The sequence below is a fragment of the Aquarana catesbeiana genome, linkage group LG08 (genome assembly GCF_042186555.1).
Source record: "Aquarana catesbeiana isolate 2022-GZ linkage group LG08, ASM4218655v1, whole genome shotgun sequence".
NCBI classification, from domain to species: Eukaryota; Metazoa; Chordata; class Amphibia; order Anura; family Ranidae; genus Aquarana; species Aquarana catesbeiana.
The window spans coordinates 274463189-274473725 of record NC_133331.1 but is presented as its reverse complement, the minus strand read 5'-3'; positions in this window follow the sequence as shown (position 1 = coordinate 274473725).

The window sequence follows — 10537 nt, the reverse complement described above, 5'->3', positions numbered from 1 at the left end:
TGGAGTGTTGCTGTGAACATTTGCAGTGGAAAGAATTGTTTTAAAGTGACTGTGAAAGAGATTTTGAATACATCTATAAAACACATTTGCACTATGGAGCCCTTTTCGTTTTATTCCCACTGAGGTGTATCTTCTGTATGGATGAACTAATATTTTGAAACCGGATACATTGTATCAGTGAGGATAGATCTGCCTGTGTATTGGAGCGCAGTGGCTGAGGAAATCTCCCAGGAAAACACCCAGATCTGCCTGTGAATTGGAGCACAGTGGCTGAGGAAATCTCCCAGGAAAACGCCCAGGTGATAATCTAAGGCCGGCAGGCTAATGCAACATGCTCATCTGATCTCACTAACCTGAGATCCATCCGATCCGGTAAGCGGCCTTTTTTACCATATTTGTGAAAAGGAGGAATATCGGTGTGTCTCTTTCTATAAAGAAGATTGGTGCTAATATCAACCTAGCATATTTCCATCAAGGACTTATCATTGTTTCTACATCTAAGATGTTCAAGGGGAATAAGTGTCCCACTGATAAACATTTTTAGCACTAATTTGGATATGTATGGTGTTCACCACATTGTTGCGAATTGATAGTCACAAGTAACATTGTTACTAGCAACATATGTTTCAGGGTGCTCACTACATTGTTGCGGATTGATTTTCATAAGTAACATTGTAATTAATAACACATGTTTTGTTTCACTGTTGAACACGTGGTGTGAGTATAGGATTTAAATGTTCCTAATATAGAAAAATAAGTAAATTTCACGATTTTTTAAATATATGTCTATAGTAATAACGCTTTTCATGAGTTTTTGGCCGGATTGAAATGGCTGTGTGGTATACCAATAGTAGTCATAACTATCAGGATCACTTATATTTAATACACACTAAGATATGATGCGCGCTGGTTACACTATTTACTATTTATTTTTTGGGTCTTTTGTATTTATGGACTAACATGAGCAGCAGCACAATTTTTTTATTTTTTGTATGGTTAGCGCAAAATCACGTTTCTTTATATAGCTCTAGGAAGTGTGTCTCGTCTGGTGCTCTCTACCGGCATGTGGAAGGCAATGTTTTTGCCTCGTTGGACAGTAAGGTTCATATTACCTGTTCCATGTTTGGCACATGTCCTGAATTTGGTGGTGCAGCGGTTCTTGACCAGGTACCCAAGCTTACAAGATCTCTTGAGGCAGGCCAGAAGTTTGTGGTCATTTCCACCAGTCATCATACAATGCCAGTGCTCGGCTGGCTGACATTGAAAGGGAATGCAACCTGCCCACCAACCGCCTCATTTGTGACATGCCCACCAGGTGGAACTCAGCGTTGGCAATGCTGCAGTGGCTGCACACACAGCACAGGGCCACCAATGAGTACCTGTGCGAGTATGGCACAGGACAGGGTTGGGGAGCTTGGCTTCTTTTCGCCACGCCAGTGGCTACTGATCAAGGATGCATGCACTGTCCTGTCACCTTAGTGACCCTGAGGACTCAGAATCGAATGCCTCTGCAACCTTATGCTGCATGGCCTCCCTGATTCTGCAAAGCCTGCGAAAGGACCCTAGGATTCGTCGTATCAAGGAGAGGAATCATTACTGGCTGGCAACCCTTCTTAATCCACGTTACATGGGTAAAGTTGCAGAATTCATCCTGCCTTTGCAGAGGGAGCAGAGGATGAAACATCTTCAGGAGGCCTTGAAGAAAGTTTTGTGTAACGCATTTCCAGACCCTAGGAGGTTACAATTTCCTGGTGCTGGACAACGTGTTGTTGAGGCTTTGTTCAGTCAGAGGAAGAGCGGTGGAGAAGGTGGCCGGCTGATCGATGCCTTTTTAAACAATTTTTCAGTACTCAGCGCCAGTGTCTGATTGGTCCAAGAAACCATCGCCAGTGTCTGCATTATATAGTGCAGGAATATCTAGGGGCAAGAGCAGACTTGGAGACCTTTCCAACAGAGCATCCACTGGGTTACTGGGTCTTGAGGATGGACCACTGGCCAGAACTTGCTCAATATGCAATTGAGCTACTGGCTTGTCCTGCATCCATGCTTTCTGAATGCACATTCAGTGCTGCTGGAGGGTTTGTAACGGATCAAAGAGTGCGCCTGTCCACAGACTCCGTTGATAGGCTCACATTCATAAAAATGAATGAGTCTTGGATCTACAGCTATCAAGCACCTGATGGTGGTGTAACTGATTGAATTTGATATGGATCTGGGATCCCTTGAAGACTGCCTATGCCTCCTCAATCTTGATGATGCTAGCTTCCAATAATATTTTTAGTTTAGGGCATCACCACCCAAGGCCCGATTTTTCTGCCCTTGTTTAACAGGGGCATGTAATTACAATTTGTGATAACATTTTTCAATGCAGGGCCCATTCCTGTGCCCAACAAGAGTAGCTGTGAGGGCTTACAGTGTTCTGGCCCCACCAAAACTAAAGGCCCAATTTTTCTAACCCTGTTTAACAGGGGCATGTAATTACAATTTTTGATATAATATTTCACAGCAGGGCCCGTTCCTGCACCCAACAAGAGTAACTGTAAGGGTTTACAGTGTTCTGGTACCACCAACACCCAAGGCCCAATTTTTCTGCAGAGTATATAGGGAAGGCCGTATAGTATATATACTGCTGTTCAGAGTATATAGTGCCTGGGGGACCCCCACAGCATTTTTTTTTTTTATTTTGGTGCGATGTTCCGCTTAATATCCATACCAGACCTGAAGAGCCTGGTATGGAGTTTTTTGGGTGGGGGGGGACATCCACGCCATTATTTTGGCACTGGGTTCCCCTTAATATTCATACCAGATCCAAAGGGCAGTTTTTTCAATTTTTATCTATATTGCTAGGATCCAACAATACATTACAGCCGTGAGCAGTTTTAAATTACATTTTTCCTTTTAGAAATGTAATTTTGCTGTGGTACTGTTATAAACATGGGAAAGATGTGCTATTTTACCGGCAGACTAAGGAAACCCCCAGGCACGATATTTAAAGGAATATTTAATTTTTATTGTTTCACTTTAAGCATTTTTTAAATCACTGCTCCTGAAAAAACGGCCATTTTTTTGAACTTTTTTTTGCATTGATACATGTCTCCTGGGGCAGGACCCGGGTCCTAAAACACTTTTTATGGCAATAGCTTGCATATAAGCCTTTAAAATGAGCATTCGTGTCCCATAGACTTTAACGTTGTTCGCATGTCTCACAAATTTTTTGCCTGTCTATGTTCTGCTGCGAACCGAACTGGGGGGTGTTTGGCTCATCCATACTTGCAGCAGCTTGACATTGCATCCTATTGATCAGTCTGTCTTCCATAGGATGCCTAGATCCTTCTCCATCCTGGAATCCCCATTCTCCCCCTAGTGAGTAACCTGCATTTATATTTTTAACCCCCAAGTGCATTACCTTAACATTTTGCAATGTTAAACCTCATTTGCAAAACATCATGCAGCCAGAGGGCACCAAATATTCTCCCTCTACGCCGCTATGGTATAATCACTGTTTGCCCCATTTTGTCGCAATACCAGATCCCATTGTGTGGGCAGTGAAGGGAGTCAAGCAGCTAAAGGATATTGTTTGTAGCGGGCACCTGCTTACATTTAAAGAACTCAAATCTAAATTTCAACTGCCTAACTGGTATTTTTTACGCTACCTACAACTGTATCTTGCTTTTTGTTCCCATTCATCACTGGAGATCGAGAATTGGATTACATCGCTGGAATAGGAGCATGGATTTATTGGATTACATCACTGGAATCTCTTTTTTTATTTTTTATTTTTAATAAAGGACTTGTCCCAAGCCGTCTCCTGTGGTTTTTTAACATTTTGACACTTTCTTTTTGTGAAATGGTAGGGGTACAATGTACCCCTTACCAATTCACATGGGGGGGGCTGGGATCTGGGTGTCCCCTTTGTTAAAGGGGGCTTCCAGATTCCGATAAGCCTCCCGCCCGCAGACCCCCACAACCACCAGGCAAGGGTTGTGGGGATGAGGCCCTTGTCCCCATCAATATGGGGACATCTTCCCCATGTTCAGGGCATGTGGCCTGGTACAGTGCACTCTCTCGTCCCCCCCTCTTTTCCTGCGGCCTGCCAGGTTGCGTGCTCGGATAAGTGTCTGGTGTGGATTTTTTGGGGAACCCTACACCATTTTTTTTTAATTTTGGCGTGGAGTTCCCCTTAAAATCCATACCAGACCTGATTTTTGGGGGGAACCCCACGCCATTTTTTTTTACATTTTGGCGCGGAGTTCCCCTAATATCCATACCAGACCTGAAGGGCCTGGTAATGGAATTTTGGGCCCCCCCCCCCCACGCATTTTTTTATTTTATTTTTCAATGACTTTCAATGACTTTTATGTGTATTGTCGGGACTGACAATTCATTAATAGCCGGCACTAGCGCTAGTACTTTTATTTTTGACTTTTTTTAATGACTTTTTTTCCCTTTAGAAATGTCATTTTACTCTCGGACTGTTATAAACATGGGAAACATGCGCTACTTTACAGGCATACTATAGACATCCCCAGGTACAAAATTGAAAGGAATATTTCACTTTTATTGTTTCACTTTAAGCATTATTAAAATCACTGCTCCAGAAAAAACGGTTGTTTTTAAAACTTTTTTTTGCATTGATACATGTCCCCTGGGACAAGACCCGGGTCCCCAAACACTTTTTATGACAATAACTTGCATATTAACCTTTAAAATTAGCACTTTTGATTTTTCATGTTTGTGTCCCTTAGACTTTAACGGTGTTCGCGTGTCAAACTAATTGTTTGCCTGTTCGCATGTTCTGGATGCGAACCGAACAGGGGGGTGTTCGGCCCATCCCTACTGTCAGCACTGAGAAGTCCTTCCATACTAAAGGAGAGCCAGGAACGTATACGGCAGGTGCCGGCTGGGGCCAGCACAGAGGCGGGTGGAGACAAGGAGGTGCAGGCACTAGCAAAGAGTTGATGGGTGACAGCCAGGAAGGGTAGAGGGGGAAGTGCCAGGGAGGCCGATCCAGGGCTGGAGCATCCCCATAAGTACGCTCCATTGAGTGACATTGGTGAAACCAGTCAGGGACCAGCACTGCTGGAGCTAAGGGACTCTCCTAGCTGCTGAGGGAAGAACTCCTCCTGTGAGAGTGGGGGGGGAAGCGAAGGGGAAGAAAAGACAGATTCTGGTGGTAGGGGACTCAATTCTTAGAAGGACAGAGAGACCAATCTGTAACAAAGACCTGAAGCGCCGAACTGTCTGTTGTCTACCGGGCGCTCAGGTTCGGCACATCGCGGATCTGGTGGACAGATTACTGGGAGGGGCTGGGGAAGACCCAGCTGTCATGGTGCACGTTGGCACCAATGACAAAGTCAGAGGCAGATGGAGTGTCCTAAATAACGATTTTAGGGACTTGGGAGCTAAATTGAGGAAAAGGACCTCCAAGGTAGTATTCTCAGGAATACTACCGGTACATCGAGCCATACCAGAAAGGCAGAGGGAAATTAGGGAAGTAAACAAGTGGCTGAAGAGCTGGTGTAGTAAGGAGGGGGTTGGGTTCCTGGAGGAATGGGATGACTTCTCAGTCGATAACCAGTACTGTAGAAGGGATGGACTGCACCTAAATGAGGAGGGTGCAGATCAGCTGGGAATGAAGATGGGCAAAAAGTTAGATGGGTTTTTAAACTAGGGGATGGGGGGGGGGGGGGTCCAGAGGTAGAGATAGTCAGCGCGGAACATATTCCAGAGGGTAGTATTGGAGACATTAGTGGTAGGTTGACCAAAGCACATAAACCCAAGGTAAGTATAGTAGCATGTCCTAGTTGCAATCTCGGAACACCCAATAAGAGGATAATATGCGACCGGTCTAAACTATGTGGCATGTTCACCAATGCCAGGAGCCTGGCGGACAAGATGGGTGAACTAGAGATACTGTTGTACGAGGAGGATTTGGATTTTGTGGGAATTTCAGAGACCTGGTTCAACAGCTCTCATGATTGGCTGGCAAACATTCAAGGGTATAACCTTTATCGCAAGGATAGAGAGGGTAAAAAAGAGGGAGGGGTATGCCTATATATTAAGAATGATGTACAAGTGAATGTGAGAGATGACATCACTAAGGGAGCTAGGGAGGAGGTGGAATCCTTATGGGTAGAGCTCCAAAGGGATGAAGCTAAGGGGAAAATAATACTGGGAGTATGCTATAGCCCCCCTAACCTGAGGGAGGAAGGGGAGACAGATCTCCTATCACAATTTGAATTAGCAGCAAGGATGGGAAGTGTTATCATAATGGGGGATTTTAATTATCCAGACATAGAATGGGCGAGGGAACGCGCATTCATCTAAGGCTCGCCAGTTCCTAAATGTCTTGCAGGACAATTTCATGGGTCAGATGGTAGACGCACCAACTAGAAATAAAGCGTTTCTGGATCTACTGATTACCAACAATACAGACCTGATCACAGATGTGGAAATAGGGGGCAATTTAGGTAACAGCGATCACAGGTCAATTGGCTTCAGTATAAATCACACAAATAGGAAACATAACAGGAATACAAAGACACTAAATTTCAAAAGAGCCCACTTCCCTAAACTACAAACCTTGTTAGAAGGCATAAATTGGGATAAAATCTTAGGAACAAGAACACGGAGGAGAGCATATTAGATAAGGGCATTAGCCAATGCATCCCATTGAGTAATACATTTAAAAGAGCGAAAGTCCTGGGTGTCTTAACGCCAATGTAAAAATGCATATAAAAGCAAAGGAGAAGGCCTTCAAAAAATACAAGATTGAGGGATCATCATCAGCATTCAGACTTTATAAAGAATGCAACAAGAAATGTAAAGGTGCAATAAGGACGGCTAAGATAGGACATGAAAGACACATAGTGCAGGAGAGCAAAAAAAATCCCAAGAAATTCTTTAAGTATGTAAACAGTAAAAAAGGGAGGGCAGACCATATTGGCCCCATAAAGAATGAGGAAGGACATCTGGTTACAAAGGATGGGGAGATGGCAAAGGTATTGAATTTATTCTTCACCTCAGTCTTCACAAGGGAATCGGGGGGCTTCCATAACCAAAGCTGCAGGGTTTATCCTCATGACACATCACAGGAAACACCTCCAGGGTTAACAGAGGACAGAATTAAAATTAAACTTGGGAAACTTAACATTAATAAATCACCAAGACCAGATGGCTTGCACCCGAGGGTACTTAGGGAACTCAGTCAAGTAATTGCCAGACCATTGTTCCTAATTTTTACTGACTGGAATGGTACCAGATGATTGGAGAAAAGCCAATGTAGCACCAATATTTAAAAAGGGCCCAAAATACATCCCTGGGAATTACAGACCAGTTAGCCTAACATCAATAGTATGTAAACTCTTGGAGGGTATGATAAGGGACTATATACAAGATTTTAGTAATGAGAACAGTATCATTAGCAGTAATCAGCATGGATTCATGAAGAATCGTTCTTGCCAAACCAATCTATTAAACTTCTAATGCCCTTATTTAATATGCTCTTAAAGCAAACCCATCTCTCCTCCGTGTTCTTTGTTCCTAAGATTTTATCCCAATTTATGCCTTCTAGCAAGGTTCGTAGTTTAGGGAAGTTGGCTCTTTTAAATTCAGTGTCTTTGTATTCCCTTTATGTTTCCTATTTGTGTGATTTTTACTGAAACGAATTGACCTGTGATCGCTGTTACCTAAACTGCCCCGTATTTCCACATCCGTGATCAGGTCTGTATTGTTGGTAATCAGTAGATCCAGTAATGCTTTATTTCTAGTTGGTACGTCTACCATCTGACCCATAAAATTGTCCTGCAAGACATTAAGGAACTTGGCGAGCCTTAGATGAATGCACGGTTCCCTCCGCCCAGTCTATGTCTGGATAATTAAAATCTCCCATTATGATATCACTTCCCATCCTTGCTGCCAGGGCCGCCATCAGGGGGGTACAGCCCATACACCTGTAAGGGGCCCCGGCGTCCCTAGGTGCCCGAGCGGGGACCGCTTCTTTGGCCACTTTCATATTCTCTGAGGACCGGTGCTGCAATGAAGCACTCTGACAGGTTTTGGCTGCTTATCATAACAGCACACCTAGCCGATGGAGTCTAGGCTCCTCCATTCTGACCAGGGGTGGACTGGGGACCCAGGGTAAGTGTGAGGGTGGAAGATACTTGCTACTGTGGGGACAGCAGCAGTGTCATTGCTTCTAAATACATACACTGCGATGGTGTTTATGTATTTAGAATTTCCACAGCTCCTTTCTGCCCCCCCCCCGCACTGTGAGATCTGACTCAACCCCCCTCCCTCCGATCACAAGTGCTGTGTGCTGAGAGGGGGGGGCGGAGCTCACTGTATAAAAAGGAGGGAGGTACCCGGTGTAAAGAACCGAGTGAGGGGTTACCTTAGCAACAAGTATTAATCAAACCAAAAATGTAACAATAGTTAAAAAATATAGACTAAATTTTATTAAATTTACAAATATTACAATTTTACAAATAAATAAGGTTTACAAATATCAAAAAATAATAAGGAAGCGAATGCTTAAAAAGTAGTGTCAAAAAAACTACTGATCAAGTCCATGGTGGACCTTCTTACAATAATCATGATCTAATTGAACAAACAGGACAAAACATAAAACAATACAAAACAAAAACAAAACAACGTCAGACGCCGTCCGGACACATTGAGTTGGCAAGCAGTCATTCATGTAATTCTTGTATAAATTTGAAGGTTGGGGAATGAGAGCCCCCGAATCCTAAATGAGACTGATTGACTGTCTGCAAATCCAATGGATATGGGGAAAGGGGGATGGGAAGTGGAGAGGGGAAGGAATGCGAGCTGCTCGGTGTGCTGAATGGACACAGCCTGTGTGGACTGCAGTGATGATAATTGGCTGCCTGAGAGAGTCAATGTTAATGATGTTCAAAAAGTCACCGACAGATTGATGGAATATTAGATAATATTGATGTAGGAATACTGGAAATCCTCTCCGGCAAGGTATTAGTTGAAATTTCAATAGGTCAAAAAAAGGGGGTGATTCATATGTGAAGATGACACTGACAATCAAAAATTAAATCATATAAAGGATGTATGATAATGGATTCAGCACACTTTACCATTTGAAGTCTTCGATCGGATGGAATACTCCTAATAGACTGGGTCGGCTAGTGCAGAGAGCGCTTGATGTGCAGAGGAAAACCAAGCCACTCGCATGCTCTTCTGCTCAGCTGTGAGTTAGCTAAATATACTGAGTCATCATAGGCTGCAGGGGTGGTGGGAGATCCAAAGCTCCAGTGACCTACCCCCCTTCATGATCAGATGCCATGATGAGAAGCAAATAAGTGTGCAGATTGTCTAGGAGTGCATCCCAGCCAGAATTGAAGCGCCCAGTCCGCTATAGACTTCGGACGATTCGGTGCGATCGTGCTGCCTTAGCTCATCAGTGCATAGCTCGCAGCATCCACCTCGCTTCCCATACGCTGGCTTCCGTGACGGGCCTGCTTTGATGATGTCAACGCGTTTCGCTGGAACTAATGGTGTAGCTTCATCTTGGACGATACTTGGGCTGGTAACAACGCTCCCTTATACCGTTGCAATTGCATTCGGTCACCGCCCAAGTGTGTTTGAGTTTTAAAGGGACAGTTGTCCAAAAAAGATCATGTTTGATAATTTCATCATAAAAATAATTTTTTTACTGCTGCATGACATTTAAGGAGCGTGGTATACATGAGAGGGGAAATCAATAGTCTCATTAGTATGCCATACGGGTTGATAAAGTCCTAATAATGACTTTAGAAATATTTGTGGTGAAAAGGGGGGGGGTGGAAAGACTGTAGCTGTACTGGCCGGGGCGGCTGCTCACACTAGGAGGAGGTGAGATTCGTTTTTTCTTTAGCAAAGTCTCCTTGGAAGAAAAGCTGCAAAAAGTTTCTGTAGGTCTTGCATGTATTGCAGTGATAAGGAGACGCTGAGAATGTAGAGACAGCGTGTGTCACAGATATCTCCCAAGCTAGCACACAAACATCCTCCCACCACTCTGTCCAGATAATTTGAATGTAATTTATAATTATAACCATTAATGCAAAACTGTGTTTGTTGTGCGTTTACACTTCTGATGTTGCAAACTCAGAGCTTGGATAACATAGAGCTAAATGAATTGTCATAAATTAGTTGCACATAATCTGGACATACACAGAGTGCTAGAGGTTGGATTATATAAATACACATTTACATCTTATAACAGGAAGATGTTTTCTTTGAGTACCAATTTTGTATTATGTAACGTTTATATATTAGTAGATAGATGAGCACAATAGTTTTTTTTTATTATAAACATGACTATCTGACCAGATCTCAGCCCCCTACTCCCCCCCAGCTTACATCACCCTCCAGACCACTTCATACATCCAGCTTATGAACATCACATATACCCTTATCTACCCAACATCACTCCCTGGCCACCCCACAGACTGTCATTAAAATAAATCCTTCCCCATTCTGCCACTGTCATACCCTTCACACTCCTCTCCTTTACATACTTTAGGGA